The following is a 16273-nucleotide window of genomic DNA, read 5'->3' as shown; positions in this document are numbered from 1 at the left end:
TCCTACTTGCTGGGAAATCTGTTCAGGCTGAAAGGAAGCAGCCAGCAATTCACTGGGTGAGCCGCAGGTCATGGGCTCTGCCAGGTTCTCACCCTGCAGAAGGCCTGAACCTCAGGAGAACCCCAGTATCTGCAGGGGTTCTCTGCTACCACAGATAACAGAACTGAAGATACCAAGGCATTGAGTCAATAGGGGGTTAGGCTCCTGGATGGGGTGGGGAGGTCAAAAGAATGCCCCAAATGGTCAAAATAATGGAGCAAAGTGCTGTACCATGCTCTACAGATCCCCAAATGTCCAGTAGTGCCCCCCAAGCCCAATTCCACCTTTGGGGGCATAATTAAATCTCATTTCCCCCCCTTAACAAATGAGCCACAAAATGGCAGCTGGAAATGGCCTCCAAGTTCATTCCTAGCCACCCTGAACCTGTAGATATACAGAATTAAACCTTTTTTGCTGGTTCCTTTTTGCGTATGCCGAGGTCAGGTGACAATTGCCCAGCCACGGATACATTAAACCGTGGATGCTGGATCCATGAATGCTGAGGTTCTCCTGTACTAGGCTCCTAGAAGGCTGCTGCAGAACCTTTTTATATTGATGGCTGCAGCCTTCAAGATACAGGTTAGAGCACACGTCCAGGGTTAGGGATATGCATGAACCGAGGTTCATGCACAGGTTTAGTGCCAAACCAGTTTGGACGAGGACCAAACCAATACCAATTCAGTTTTGTGTGAGGAGGAGCTGAGAGTGGGATTCAGCACTTGGGGAGAGGAGCTGGGAGAGCAGGTCCTTGCCTGCTCTTTGCCGCCACATACAACTTCCTCTTGCGCTGCCGCAACTGGTGGCGGGGTGCAGGAAAAGGAGATTGCAGAGAAGCCAAATGAGTTCTTTCCATCTGTCTTCACGGCAGAGGATACTGACCATATACCCACTCTGGAACTGAGCTACTCAGGCTTAGAGCGAGGCTGAAGAACTGGGCCAATTTGAGGTGACAAGCGAGGATACTCTAAACTGTCTTCACAGCGGCAGCTGTGAAAAAGGCCAATTCCATGCTAGGGATCATTAGGAAGGGGGCTAAAAATAAAAATGCTAATGTTATAGTGCCCTTATATAAATCTATGGTGCAGCCACATTTGGAGTACTGCGTACAGTTCTAGTCACCGTATCTTAAGAAGGACATTGTTAGAACTGGAAAAGGTGCAGAAGAGGGCCACCAAGATGATCAGCGGCATAGAGCACCTCCCTTATGAGGCAAGGCTACAACACCTGGGGTTATTTAGTTTAGAAAAAAGACGACTGCAGGGAGACATGACAGAGGTCTATAAAATCATGCATGGTGCGGAGAAAGTGGATAGAGAGAAATCTTTCTCCCTCTCTCACAACACTAGAACCAGGGGTCATCTCATGAAACTGAAGGCCAGGAAATTTAGGACCAGCAGAATGGAGTACTTTTTCACACAGCACATAATTAATCTATGGACTCTTCTGCCACAAGATGGCCATTAGCTTGGATGGCTTTAAAAGGAGCTTGGACAAATTCATGGAGGAGAGGTCTATCAACGGCTACTAGTCTGATGGCTATAGACCACTCCAGCCTCAGAGGCAAATACCAGTTGCAGGGGACTTGTCTGTGGGCTTCTCAGAGGTCTTGGAATTTAAGGACTTTGCGCTGTCTCTTGTCTCAATGACAGTGGAGGACAGACTAGTGAGTCAGAGGGCTAGAGGGTCAAGACACTGGTCATCCTTCTCTACTGCTCTGACACTATCCCTTTGGAATGTAGATTGCTAATCTCAGGGACTTCCTTCCTTCCAGCAACTCACTTCCTCTCTCTCTTCTCTTGCTGTTCCTTCTACCTTGCAACATGCCAAGCTCCTCTCCCTGCAGAATGTGTGCAGAGAAGATGCAGAATCCATCTGCATCCAGCTAGAAAGATCGATTAGAGATCCTAACTCCTCACTTTCCTATCTAGAATGGAGTTCCTTAATAAATGCCTTATATATTGATTTGAAACTATGAGCTGGCTCCAAGTTACTTTACTCTCAGCACACACGCATGCCTAACTAAATTCCTCTGTGCTGTGCCTCTGAGCACTCTGCTATAATGAAAAAGGGATTCTCTTACCACAGAGAATTCCCAACAAGAGGCACCTTGTGTGAAACAGGATGCTGGATTGGACAGGACTTGGGCCTAATCCAGCAGGGCTGTTCTTATGTTTACGCTACGCCACAGCCCTGAGTTTAGCGAGCCTTCCATTTAGCTACCCAGACAACCTCCTCTTCACTCTCATCTCATGTATCTATTACCTAGCTGGGCCGGGCACAGAGCATCTGAGCCTCTCGTTTGCCGCAGCCATTTTCTCTTGGCCGCCCACCGCCATGGGCCGATTTCTGCCCGCCCACCAGTGCTTACTTTCCCCGCCAGCTGGCCAGCCAGCCGGCCACCCTCCCACCGGATGCCTCCGCCTGCCTGCCGGCCCACCACCTCCTCCCACCCACCACCCGGCCCGCTACTTCCTCCCCCCGCCGGCAGCCACCCACCAGCGCTGTTTTCTCCCCCGTCCCTATCACCATCTGGGCAGCTGCTTGCGAACTCCCACTAGAGCTGTCACACATGGGATTAGCAACGAGTACGTCTTAGAGAAATAGATATAGATATTGATTATTTTTCTATGTAAATAGCTTTGAGAACTGTCATTGTTGGGGGGGGGTGTCTTGTAACAAGCGAGCCCCCCCCCCCCCCCGGCCACCATGTCCAGAATCTGAAGTTACCTAGCTGCACCCATTTGCCCCCAGGTAGGCTGGGAGAGCTTTTGCAGATTTCGATCAAAATAAGGAAGTATCAAGTGCCAACTGGCCATATTCACTCCTAAGAAAGAACAAATGTTCCTGATTTGTAAAAGTTCACGGGATTTCCCCCCAATTTCAGAGAGAATGTTTGAAAAGGTTACTCTTTTTGGCCGAATGTGAGTATATTTTCTTCCTTTATCATCAATATTTTGTTGCTTTATAAGCAAATTTAGGACAAAGGCATGCGGAGTATTTTGAATGTTGAAATATTCTGGTGGCTTCAGATGATTGCCATTTTCTCCCCCCCACCCCCCAGAGTATGTCTGGCCAGTCCAGGCTGTGCCTGCTTGGAAGGAACCCCAGGACTGGGGGGGGGGCTGCATTCCCCAGGAGAGCCCACAGAAGGGAGAGCACCTCTAGCAAACCTTTCGGTCTGCTCAAGTGGGCACAGCAGCAGCAGGCTTCCCGTCACTGCCCGGGCACTTCCCCCTTTGCAACAGGGGAGGGATGTACTGGGCCATGACAAACAGTTATTACGTTAAACAGCCAAGGAGAGGGAGACAAAAACAGCCGTGGTGGCCACCAGGATACCCCTCTGGGAGGGCTGTAACAAGACGCTGCAAACATTTCAGGACCAGATATCTTCTCAGATATTGAGATGCTGATTTTTGTTATTCATTTTCGACATTTGTTGCCATTTACAGATTCAGAATTTAGCATCAAAGTCTGTCTGTTTGGGCTAAAACAAATGAACGAAGACAAAACGTACTAAATTCTGTGCAAGCCAGTTATCAAATTCTGTCTAGGACTGCATGCCCGCTACCATGTCGAATACTTACTTTTATTTATTTATTATTTATTTCATTTCTATTCTACCCCATCTAGTAGCCCTGGGTAGTTTACAGGCAAGCCAGTGTAGTGTAGTGGTTTGTGTGTTGGACTAGGACCGAAGAGACCTGAGTTCGAATCCCCATTCAGCCATGAAACTCACTGGGTGACTCTGGGCCAGTCACATATCTCTCAGCCTAACCTACCTCACAAGGTTGTTGTGAGGATAAACATAACCATATACATTGCTCTGGGCTCCTTGGAGGAAGAGCAGGATATTAGTAATAAATATAATAGAAACAATCCATAAAACAACAATCCATTAAAATAGCTAAAGTTAAAACAATTTAAAACAACTTATGTCATTTTTCAGCCATCGAAGGCCAGCCTGAAGGACTCCCTCTCTTGAAGGCTGCTAGTGTGGGCCAGTCTCAAATTCCTGCATGGAGAGCATCCCATAGTTTGGGAATGGCTACAGAGAAGGCCTGATCCTGGGTCTTTCCTGGTCTTTCTGTCTGGCTGCCGCTGCATCCCAGATTGGTGGCAGCCGGAGAGAGACTTCTCCTGAATATCTTAATACACAGTGGAGATCAGGCAGAAGAAGGCACTTTCTTAGGTAACCTGGTCCTAAGCTGTCTGGGGTTTTAAAGGTGATTCTCAGCACTTTCTGGGAGACCAACCTGGCTGCCGCATTTTGAACTGAAGTTTCTGGACAATGTATAAAGGCAGCCTTACATAGATGGCATTGCAGTAATCCAATCTAGAGAGTCAACAAATGCACCGAGTACTGAGATCTCTCTCTTGAAGGAACGGCACACAGCTGCTTTATCAACGGATGCTAATAAAAAGCACTCCTGGCCACAGCCTCAGCCTAAGACATCACGGTGAGACTTGGATCCAGGAGCACTCCTAGGCAGCGTACCTGTCCCCTCCAGAACAGGAAGTTCTAACCACGTTCTTTGAGTTCTGATCCCTCCCAATGAGCACCTCCCCGTTGTCCGGATCTTATTAATTTGTTTGTTTATAAGATGTCACACCCCACTTTTTGGACCAAAGCCTCACAAAGTGAATAAGGATAATAAACTAAAATAAAGGAATAAAAACAGTAGAGGCAAAATAATACAACAGCTATATATTACACATTCAACCTTACATTGCGATACCGTCAAATGCTATAATTTTGTGCATATGCCCCAAGGGGTATACAATTTTTTGCTTCACCCAAGGATGGTGTAAGTGCAGGAAACTAGCCAGCACTACATGTCAACTGTGAAATAGTGTTAAACATTACTGCCTGCACTTATCAGATGTTTTCAAATGCTGTCTGCTATTGCATGCCATTCAATGGTTCCCAACCTGGGTTCCTCCGGATGTTGCTGAACTACAACTCCCATCACCCCCAGCCCTGGGGATGATGGGAGTTGTTGTTCAGCAACATCTGGAAGAACCCTGGTTGGGAACCACAGGACTCAGGCACTGATGACTGTCAAGCCACTGAAAATCTTGGGCTGTCAAATGCTGATGCAGAAGACAGACAAATATTCGCACAGCCAGATAATCTGTAATCTGTAAACAGTAATCTGGAGGATATTTGCCCTCAAGGCGTGCAGAATGAGGATGGGGGAGTCATTTCAGTTCTGCCATCTGGCTTGTTGTGGCAAGAATGTTCTTCGTGTAGGCAGCCTGACCTGAAAAAGTGGTTGGCAGAGATGTAGATGGGTTAAGGCAACTTTGACCAGATTTTGAGCTCCCAGAATCTGCTTGTTTTCTGACTACAACCTTGTGGTCCACCAACCAGAGCCAGATGCAAAACAGCAGCTTGCGGGGAGGAGCCAATGCAAAGTGGTGACTCAAGGGGAGGAGCCAGCCACATCTTCCAGACCAAGCAGCTCAGTGGCAGAACAACACCTGCTTTGCCTGCAGAAGGTCCCAGGTTCAGTCCCTGGCAGCGACTCCAGGTAGGGTTGCAAAGACCCCGCCTGAAACCCTGGAGGGGATTGCTGCTGCTGCCAATCAGAGTGGACAATACTGGCTAGAAGGCCCAGAGGTCTGACTCTCTTGAAGGCAGCTTCACCATGTGTTCATATGACAGCTGCTGCTGGGCTACACAACACAGAGCCTGACGGCTGAAGCTGCACCAGAACGAACAATCACACCTCTGTGCATTCATGTGCATGGATGGGCAAGTACCTTAGACAGGTGGTCAAACTCCAGCCTGGCTGAAGGCCGGTCATCCGGTGGTAGCACAGAGCGGAACTGCAGCGACCTCATTCTCAGCCGCTGCTCAGAAGGAGGGAAGGCAGCGGATCTGGGTGTTTCCACATCTGCCGGGGACACCAGACTGGCCCCCTGGATCTGGGTGTTTCCACATCTGCCGGGGACACCAGACTGGCCCCCCTGACTTTCTAGACCAGCAGGATTATGGGCATGTGAACATAGGAAGCTGCCATATACCGAGTCAGACCATTGGTCTATCTAGCTCAGTATTGCCTTCACAGACTGGCAGCGGCTTCTCCAAGGTTGCAGATGGGAATCTCTCTCAGCCCTGTCTTGGAGAAGCCAGAGAGGGAACGTGGAACCTTCTGCTCTTCCCAGAGCGGCTCCAGCCCCTAAGGGGAATATCGTACAGGGCACACACATCAAGTCTCAATGTCCCATCATTAGCCTGGCTGGCGCAGGGAGCTGTGAGCCAGTTCCTGGTCCCTAGGACTCCTGCTTCCTGCCCGCTGCTGATATATGATGAAGGGGGCTCTGGACCTCCCAGATGATGCCAGCAGTGGCTCGTCCTAACAAGCCAGGGCTGGGAGCGCCATATGTGGCACAGCTGTTCCCAGCAGCTCCATTTGCATAGGTTTCTCCTCTCCTGTCCCCTCCCATGTTAACAAGAGTTGCACTGCCTGCAGGCTGGCCATTCATCAGGTAGAGCAGGGTAGCCCACACAGCTCTACCTGATGAATGGCCAGCCTGCAGGCAGTGCGGCTCTTGTTAATGCAGGGTGGCATTGAGGGGATGGCAGACAGAGAGAGGTGCAACTGGGAACCAGAGGCAGCGGCGCTTTGTTTGGCTCATGAGGACAAGCCCCTGCTGGCTGCTGCACTACAACTCCCATCATCCCCAGCCACATGATCCAAGGGATGATGGAGGTGGATTCCAGCAACTGGGGACCCAAGGCTGGGCAACTCTAACCTAGGATACGCTGCTGCCCAGTGGCAGGCTGGTTACATTTTGTGGCCCTGCTGGCTCAGGGCCCTTGAGAAAGGCCCGTCCAGGGGCCCCAGGACTGCAGCCCTTGGCCGGAGCAGCTCCCTGGCCAGCAGCCTCCCTCCTCTCCCTCTCTCTGCTGCAAGCAAAGGAAGAAGCAGACCCGTGATGCTCCTGTCCTTTCCTGCCACTGGTGGTGCCCAAAGCCGAAAGTGATGTGGCCGCCGGGGTGAGGCTGGGGCCAGGGGAAGCTCCACAGGCGTCATGCTTTTTTGAGCTGGAGGGGGAAGTGGGGGGGGCATTTCCCCTTTTGCTCTCCCCAGAGAGGTGAGCTTATTTGTGCACTACAAATCTGCACCGCCCTCTCGCCCCACCTTCCCAGACGGACCCTCCCGAGCAGCCTGTTGGGCAGAGGCAGGAGCAGGGGAGACCTCGTGTCCCGACGCTTCCCTCCCCGACGTGCCTGCCTGGTCTGAGCCCGCCTGGGCTCAGGGGGCCTGCGGCAGTTTCCTTGGGGGGGTTTCTTGGCCGTGGTGGTCCCTCCCAACGTGAGCAGTTGTGCGGATGGAGGGGTTCCCAACAGGGGCATGGCTCTAAATGAACAAGCGGGGGGAGGGGGGACCAATGTCCCTGGGCCCCTGAGGGAAGCCAGGGGCCCGCCAGCTAAGTGACAGCTTGCTCTTCTGTTCACTCCCCCCTCCTGCTTCTCCAAAGAACAGAAGGGGCCATCCTCACTTTTTGTCCCAGGGCCCACTCCAACCTCATTATGCCCTTAAGTTCTCAACCTTGGGCCTCCAGTTGTTTCTTTGACTACAACTCCCATCATCCTTGGCCATTGTGGCAAAGGATGATGGGAGTTGTAGTGCAGCAACCCCTGCTAACTGGGCAAAGAGGCACCTTTTACTGTGGTGATTCTCTTTATTTAGCAGGGGGAGAGTAACTGGCCCTCTCCACCCCCAGCACAGCACCCCTCCAGTGACTGTTGCTGGTGTCTATCTTATGTTTCATTTTAGAATGTGAGCCCTTTGGGGACAGGGAGCCATCTTATTTATTTGTTGTTTCTCTTTGTAAAGCACCCTGAGCTATTTTTGGAAGGGCAGTATAGACATTGAAATAATAATAACAACAACAACAACCACCTTGAAGAGCACCTCAATACCATCGGGGCCACAGAAATCACCATCAGCCAATTACAAAAAGCAACTTTACTGGGAACAGCCTATATTCTGCGACGATATCTATAACAATTGACAATACAATTCAGCCATCCCAGGTCCTTGGGAAGGACTCGATGTCTGGATAAAACAAACCAGTCAATAACACCTGTCTGACTGTGAAAACAAGAAATAACAACAACAACAACAACAACAACAACTGGGGACCCAAGATTGAGATCCTCTGCTTTCAAGAGAAGCACTTTAAGTGGTGCCCAGCAATGGGCTGGCAGCCAGCATCCTTCCGCCTGGTGGCTGGCTCTTCTCTGCCTCCAGATCCCTCTGCAGAAGCACCTTTTCCAAGGAGCTTTTTGCTCAATGCCTCAGTCCTCCTCTTCCCCAACTGTAGTTCCCCAAGTTTCTGTAATTGCCTGGAATAAATGCATATGCTTCCTCTGTTTATTCTTCAACTCCCCCTTTTCCTCTGTTGTCTGCTTTGTGTCCATTTCTATATTGCAAGCTCCTTGGGGCAGGGACCTGTCATCTCATCCTTTGCGAAGCACCTACTTTGCATATGAAGAAGATGAAAAAGAGAAACCTGCAATTGCATACATCCTTCCCCGGCCTTATCTCTCCCGCCCCGCCCCCCTTTTCTCCACTATCTGTTTTAAGCCTGCTGTGCATGACCCCTCGGGGCAGAAGCCTATCCTGTCTGGGTATGGAACTGTAAGAGGCCATGTACACCAAGGGCGTTGTAGTGGTGGTGGTATTACTGCTACTGTTATCAGCAATAATAATAACTTGCAATGCTAAGCTAAGCAACGGATATTATTATAATTATTTTACATTTCTATCCCGCTCTTCCTCCAAGGAGCCCAGAGCGGTGTACTACATACTTGAGTTTCTCCTCACAACAACCCTGTGAAGTAGGCTAGGCGGAGAGAGAAGTGACTGGCCCAGAGTCACCCAGCAAGTCTCATGAGGCTGAATGGGGATTTGAACTCGGGTCTCCCCGGTCCTAGTCCAGCACTCTAACCACCACACCACCAAGGTGGCGGTGGCGGCGGCGGCAGCAGCAACGGAGGAGAAAGAAGCAGCAGCTCTCCAGGGTCTTCTTCTTCTTCTAGGCGCTAGCCTGCCGCTCTCCGCCTCTTCCTCTCAGCGCTGCTGGGGGAGAGCGAGCGAGAGCGAGCCTTTGTCCGGAGGAGGAAGCGCCCTGCTTGAAACCCGGGGGTAGGAGGAGCGGTGTGTGTGCGCGCGGACGGGCGAGCCTTTCTGGAAAGAGGCGCGGCCGCCGCTGAGCTGGGCGGCCCCTCTGCGCGACGGGCCGCGTCGGACAGACTTCTTCCCGGTCCGGAATCTGCTCACCACCCCCCAGCATTTATCGCGGCAGACTGCGCGGTCGGACGGCAGAAGACACTGTCGGAGAGCAGCCGCCGCCGCCGCCGCACCAGCAGCAGCCTCGCGGGGCAGAGACCTCCGCTTCTCTCTGGCAGGACTTGGGCGCTTCGCTCCGGTCGGAGATGCTCCAAGCGCCCGAAGTGGAGGAGCAGGCGGGCTGCTGAGGACGCGCCGTCGGGCTCGGTGGAAGCAAGCAGTGAAGAGGCGGCCGGGAAGCGGCGAGCAGCGCGCCGGGGAAGCAGACGCCGTCGCTGGGCTACCTCGGCAGCCGCGGCTCCTCCCGCGAAGAAGGAGGGGAGGCGACGGGGCACGGACAGTCCGCCGGGCAGGCTGCCGCTCCTGAGTCTCCGGAGGGGAGAGCGCAGAGGTGAGGGTCGCGGCCGGTCCGGCGGGCGGGCGGGCATCCTACCAAGATCCACACCGTTGCCGCGGGAGTTGTTTGTGCAGAGTTCCTTGTTTCTTCCTTCCAGAGGCCTCATTCAGGGTTCCAGATCGGAGAACGCGGCTTCTAGGCAGGAATCTAGAATCCCTAGATTCTCCGATTAGAAATTAAAGCGCTGCCACCTGACCAGCCACCTTTCATAGAGAACGTGTAAAGCTGCCACCTACTGAGTCGGACCACTAGTCCACCTCGTTCAGTATTGCCTACTTGGACTGGCAGTAGCTCTCCAGTGCTTCAGACAGGGCTCTTTCCAGGGCGGGCCTGTCCCCCAGGCAGACCTATAGGGTCATCACCGAGGGCACCTGTGGGGGCTCCATGCCTTCTTCATCTTCTCCAAGCAACCACAGACATGTCTGACTTGTCCACTCTCTGGCCCATTTGCTCTCCTTCCTGAAGGATGAGTGCGGGCGGGGGCGGGGGGCAGAAAGAGTGAAGGACCGAAGCCGGCCCTGCCCTGCCTTGCCTTGCCCTGCTCTGCTCTCTCTCCTGTCCTGAGCTCGAGTCTCTCTCCGCGTTCTGGTGAGTGAGCAACCGGCAGGGCTCAAGTTACAGCCGGGGCTGCTTCTTGGCCGTGCTCGGCTTGGGGCGGGGTGTCTGCGCCACAGTCAGGCTTCGCCTCGGGCTCGGGAGGCCAAGAAGAGCCCCGGGGCTGGCTTTGGCTCCTTCTTCCCAGCACTGCCTGGAGAGGCTGCTGCCGGGGGTGCAACCTGCCGCCCTCCCACATGCAAAGCGGGGAATAAAGCTCTACCTGGCCCCGGAACTGTGACTGCACCCAGCGGCGGGGCTGCAGAGAGGCGCGCCTCGTTTTCGTGGCGTCCAGAGCGCTCCGCGGGCGCTTAAATGCCGATGCATGGCGCTTCGCAGGAGTTTTAGGATTTGCTCCTTCCTTCTAAGTGGGGGTGGGGTGCCTTTCCATCGGTGTTCAGCTGCCAGTGAAGCCTGCTGTCCAGTGCCTCTCGCCCGTGCCATTCGGTGTGCATACGGAGGCTGCCGGTGGTGCTTCTTCTGGGATAATGAAGCCGGGGTGAAAGGCTGGCCAGGCCGGTGGCCCTTCACCAAGGGGCCAGACCCTGGCGACTGCTGGAGGGCCTCAGTTAGCCTCCTTGTTTGCAGGCTCTTGCTGAGCCTTAGGACAGGGTTTGAGATGCGCATGTTAAAGAGCCGGAACAGGCACGGTGCAGGAAACTGCAGATGACTGACCCTTTAAACTACCTCTGGGTGGTGGGGGTGGGGGTGGGGGCAGTATTCTGATTTTGGTCGGAGCAGCAGTGTTGGGTGAGAACGGGAGTTGACCCTCCCCCGTGCCATTTCCCCACCGAAATAATGCAATGTGTTTTGTCACTTCACCTAAATCCTCCCCCCTCCATTAGCAGGCCGTGTGTGTGTGTGATATAGGCATGCTACAGGCTGCTTGCCTTTTTTCCAGACGGGTTGGATTTGGACTGGGGAAATCGGGAGGGGGTTAAACCCACCTCTCTCAGCACTACTACTCCAGTAAAATCAGAGTCCCAGAGATTGATTCATATTCCTTCTCTCTCTCTCTCTCTCTCTCTCTCTCTCTCTCTCTCTCTGGTCAGGAAAGCTGATTTTATATTTCCCGCCTGCCATTGTCCTATGATGTTTAAGTCCAACACCTGTAAACAATGACTGTGACAAGCATGAGTTTGCAAGCAGGTGTACTGTGTAAATCAGGGGGTCCAACTTTGGGTGCCCGGATGATGTCAGATTACAATATGGACTACATCATCTCCAGCCTTTGGCTATCATGGCTGGGAATGATAGGAGTTGTAGTCCAACAACATCTGGGGACCCAGGTTTGAGAATCCCTAGCTTAAGTCAAATGCCCCAGCTGTCCGACAGACAAGGCCCTCTTGACCAAAGCAAGTGTGTCCTGCTTGGACACCATTATGGAGGCAGATCCATTTAAGGCAGCAGATCAAAAAGTGAAGGTGCCAAAAGGGTGCTGATCTCTTGCTGTGCTGAGTCTCCTTTCTGATGAATAAGCCACTCTGAGGCCAGGACCAGCCAGACGCACTTCTCAGAGCCACACAGAACCACCCACAAGCATCTTGGAGCATTTTCCTTCCTTTTAAAAAACAACACCCTTCGTAACACTAGGACAGCACGGTACATAATTGAAAGCTATGGGAGGGTAACTGTAGGCCACCACAAGAATATGCATGTAGCCCTTTAAAAAGGAGAGGAAGGGATGCAAAGTTAGCCGTCCCCTCCAGCTTCAGAGAGAGAGAGTGCTTCTGAATCCCAGCTGGCTGCCGGGGAGCCAGGACCAGAGAGGGGGCTTGCCCCTTTCAGCTCTTCCCTGTGCCTCTTCCCAGAGGCCTCTGGTGGGCCACTGTGGGAAACGGGGCTTTGGGCTAGATTGGCCTGGAGTGGAGCCTGGTCCAGCAGGGCTGACGGATTCATCCAAAGGCAACAGTCTCCAAACGGAACTGGTTTCATTCTCCTGGAAACCTGTCTGTGGAGACCAGCCAGGCGTTCTCCTAGCTTTGCAGAGGGCACTGGCTAGGATGCATCCTGTGTGGTGGCATCCTGAGCCACCCCTTTCCCAACACGGCTCCCTATACCCTGCTCTCTTGGATTTCTGACCAGGTGCAGGTATGGGGCAAAGTGCTCTTGAAGGCTGGTAGGCTGGCTTACTCAGAGGCTGTCAGCCAGGCACCCCCTCATGAGTTGCGTTTGAGTGGGGGTCACCTGAATTTGCTCCTTGAGACCAGCTAGAGATTCCCCAGAGGGAGGACTAAAGCCTTGGATGCCGTGAGAGGCCCATATCTACTCCAGGCAACCCATGCTGTGACCTCACTGCACTTCCCACCCCTTTCCCCTGCCTCATGGCATGTGGGGCCGAGGAGGTGCATAGTGCCGTGATGCCCCATTGCATACTGTCTCTATTAGACCTTGCGAATCACAGAGAGGTGCGGGAGGCACATATAGTCTTGTGTTGCCCTTAAAAAAACATCAGAAGAGACCTTCTGGATCAGACCGAGGTAGATCCCGTTTTCTGTGACCATCTAGATGCTTCTTTGTGGCAATGCCCCCAAGCAGGCCATGAAGGCAAAGGCAACCGCCTCCCTCACTCTTTCCCCACCGTCCTGCAACGTGTATTCAGAGATATACTGCCTCAGAACATGGAGGCTCTGTTTAGCAATTGTGGCTGTTATGCCATTTCCCATAAATTTCTGTGCTCACTTTTTAAAGCCATCTGGGCAGTGGCCAGCACCACATCCCATAGCAGCAAGTTGTGTACATGAAGCAGAGATTGTGTGAAGGAGGACTTGCTTTTTGAAGTCTTTTCCTTCCAAAGGAAAGGAAGCATTTGCTAGGTGCTTGATGTGCACGTTCTAGGAATGCTGCAGGGGGCTGAGTAGCCCACAGAGCTCAAGAGTCAAAAGATAGATTTCTCAAGAACACTCTATTTTAACCTTTTTTTCCTCTCTGTTGCAAACCAAAGGTGGAAGTTCCTGAGAAGGAACTGTATATATCAGCAATAAGGTATTTCCCTTGTCTTTTGCTTCCTGCAGTTGTAGATAAAATGCAGTCTAGTGCTGCGAGCGAGGAAGTTCAAGTTCCTCTTCAGACTTTCCCTGTGTGGCAAGAGTGAGTGTGTGTGTGCGTGTGCGCATGTGCACACAACTCTGCAAGCAGAGGAAGACCACAGATCAGGTCTCTTGAAGGCGCAGCCACCACCACTTCAGAACAATGCTCACAACCCCAGGCTTCTGCGGTGAGGAGGGCTGCTTGGTGAGAACTGGTCCTGCACTCAGCTGGGGGGCTGCCCCTGACATCTTTCTGCCCCAAGTGGCTGAATTGCCCACCTACAAGGGGTCTCGCCACAATCATAGGAACATAGGAAGCTGCCATCTACTGAGTCAGACCCTTGATCCATCTAGCTCAGTATTGTCTTCACAGACTGGAAGCGGCTTCTCCAAGGTTGCAGGCAGGAGTCTCTCTCAGCCCTATCTTGGAGAAGCCAGGGAAGGAACTTGGAGCCTAGATGCTCTTCCCAGAGCGGCTCCATCCCCTGAGGGGAAGATCTTCCAGTGCTCGCACTTCTAGTCTCCCATTCATATGCAACCAGGGTGGACCCTGCTTAGCTAAGGGGACAAGCCCTGCTTGCTCCCCACCAGACCAGCTCTCTTCTCACAATCCCTATGCAACATCATGGAGGATGCTGAGGCACAACTCTCGGACTGTGTGCATCTAGTTTTCCCCAACAGTCACACCCAACCGCCAAGAATTTGCCCCAACGTCCCCTGCACTTCTCAAGGACCTGCCTACCCGCCAATCTACTTATCAGTTAGTGCCCTGGCCCAGCAGCAGCTCGTCCTAATGAGCCAGGGGAGCGTCAAACGAGACGCAGCTGCCTCTGGTTCCCGGCAGGAGCCCAAATGTCTGTGTGTTTCTCCCATCCCACTCACCCCTGCATCAATAAGAACCGTGCTGTTATTATAAAAGCCAATCAAAATTTAAAATGCAAAAAAGAAAAGAAAAAAGAACCATGCTGTCTGCAGGCTGGCCATTCACCAGGTAGAGGCACAGCTCTACCTGATGAATGGCCAGCCTGCAGGCAGCATGGCTCTTGTTCATGCAGGGGTGGGTAGGAGGGGAGAAACAGGTGCAGTTGGGTTCCCGGGTACCAGAGGCGGCAGCATCTCATTTGGTACCCTCCTAGCTCATTAGGATGAGTTGCTGCTTCCCCAGCTCATGGGATCCATTGTGGCTGAGGATGATGGGAGCTGTAGTCCAACGACATCCAGGAACCCAAGGCTGAGCACCTCCACCCTAACCTGCTGCTTCTCTTAGCAAGCGATGAGATCAAAACATTTTGGCGCTTAAGTGGGAAAACGTCGTTAATGGCCTTCAGTTAATTAAGAAGGGGCACCATCTGACTGGGCAGTCCTTTTGTGCATTTGAAATGAGTGGGAGCTACACAAGAACAGCAGCTTTGGCAAGCGATCATTCATCCCAGTGGGGCTTGTGCAAGAGAACTTCCCAGTGAATATTTCAGCCTCCCATGACACTCTGCCACTGATCTGAAGGCCACCCTTCTTCAACACGGTACTCCGAATTAGAATTGATCAAGAGGTTTGCGACTGTGTTCAGTTAGGACTGAAAGTAGATAACAGTTTCCTTTCCCAGTACAGTGGTTCATTCGCTTAACAACACTCGGACTGCGGGCATACAGCTGTTGGCTCCATCTCTGGAAGTTCCCAGTGGATTGTGTACTTACATCCACCTTATGGGAGGGGCTGACCTGCCCTTCTCCGCACACACACACACACACACACACCGGCAAGTGTGCAAGGCTGGTGAAAAGGCAGAGGTGTGAGACAGGCAGAGGTTGAGCTTTGGAGAGTCTGGAATGCAAAGGCAGGTGGAAAGCTATGCACTTTTGTGTGCAGGGTTTTCTCCTTGGAGAACTTAACCTGGCAGATTTGCATGAGGGCTCAGCTATTCGGCTCTATCCAATGCTCTGTTTGCGTATTTATAACCAAATATTACCAAGATACCACATGCCTCCAGTGGTCTCTCCTCCAAAGGAAGCCAGGATCCTAGCAGTGCTCAGGGAAGCGTGGGGAGCCACAACAATGTATTCATGGGGTGATGTGTGGGTCACTGGCTGATATTCCTGAATGGCTCTGTTAACAGCTTTGCTCTCTCCCTTGAAGGGAGGTGAGGAATCTTGCAAGACTTGTAGAGAAGTGTGTTTCGTCAGTGTGAAAAAATAGCAAGTATCTTTTTTATTGTAAACCACCCAGAGATGTGAGTTTTGGGTGGTATACAAATATGTTAAATAAATAAATAGAGAGCTGGTCTATAGATTTTAGGGCCTAAAACCTACGCCAGGCAAGAGTGGCAGCCAGCACTTGAGGATGCAAGCAGATTACATCTTGATGTAACCGGCTGATGCCTTTTAGAAATGCGCCGCTATCCTCCGACTCCATCTGAAGCTCAGCTTTTATACAACTGTGTCAATACACCAAATACTGCAAAGTCACAAGTCTTTGGTAATCCAAGGGAAGCCAGAACTTGCACTGCATTTCTGTAACCTCTCACCATCCGGAGAAGTGCAACTGGGTGTGTGTGTGTAACAATTACAGCTGTGCACAATCACAAATTTCAGATTGGATCGGATTGGAGTTGAAACCAAAGGTACCAGTTTCAGGTCCTTTGGGCCCTTCAGAATTCCGAGGTTGGACAAAATCCAATTCCCCCACCACCACCACCACCAACCACTACAGCAAAAATCCTCATAAAAGTCTATGGGGAAAGGAAAAAAATAACCAGGGGTTGGGGGAGGAAACCACTAGAAAGGGAGCTCTGAAAGTTGGCACAGAAGTAGTTAAAGATGGCTGGACTCTGTGTATTTAATTACAAATGAATCTGACCATGCGTTGCTTTTAAATTATTATTTTTAAGTAACCTGGAAATTGTTCTCACAGAG

General features: G+C 51.9%; 1 protein-coding gene across 1 annotated transcript in view; it reads left to right on the top strand.

The window, feature by feature from the left end:
- The first annotated feature begins 9118 nt into the window (after nt 1–9118).
- HCK (HCK proto-oncogene, Src family tyrosine kinase) overlaps nt 9119–16273 on the top strand; it is a 47292-nt gene continuing 40137 nt past the window's right edge. Inside the window, exon 1 of the mRNA XM_053249663.1 lies at nt 9119–9735. The gene's annotated coding sequence lies outside the window, so the exon portion shown is untranslated. The remainder of the gene's footprint in view (nt 9736–16273) is intronic.

The sequence above is a fragment of the Hemicordylus capensis genome, chromosome 4 (genome assembly GCF_027244095.1).
Source record: "Hemicordylus capensis ecotype Gifberg chromosome 4, rHemCap1.1.pri, whole genome shotgun sequence".
Lineage (NCBI taxonomy): Eukaryota > Metazoa > Chordata > Lepidosauria > Squamata > Cordylidae > Hemicordylus > Hemicordylus capensis.
This window is presented reverse-complemented; position numbering and strand designations above follow the sequence as displayed.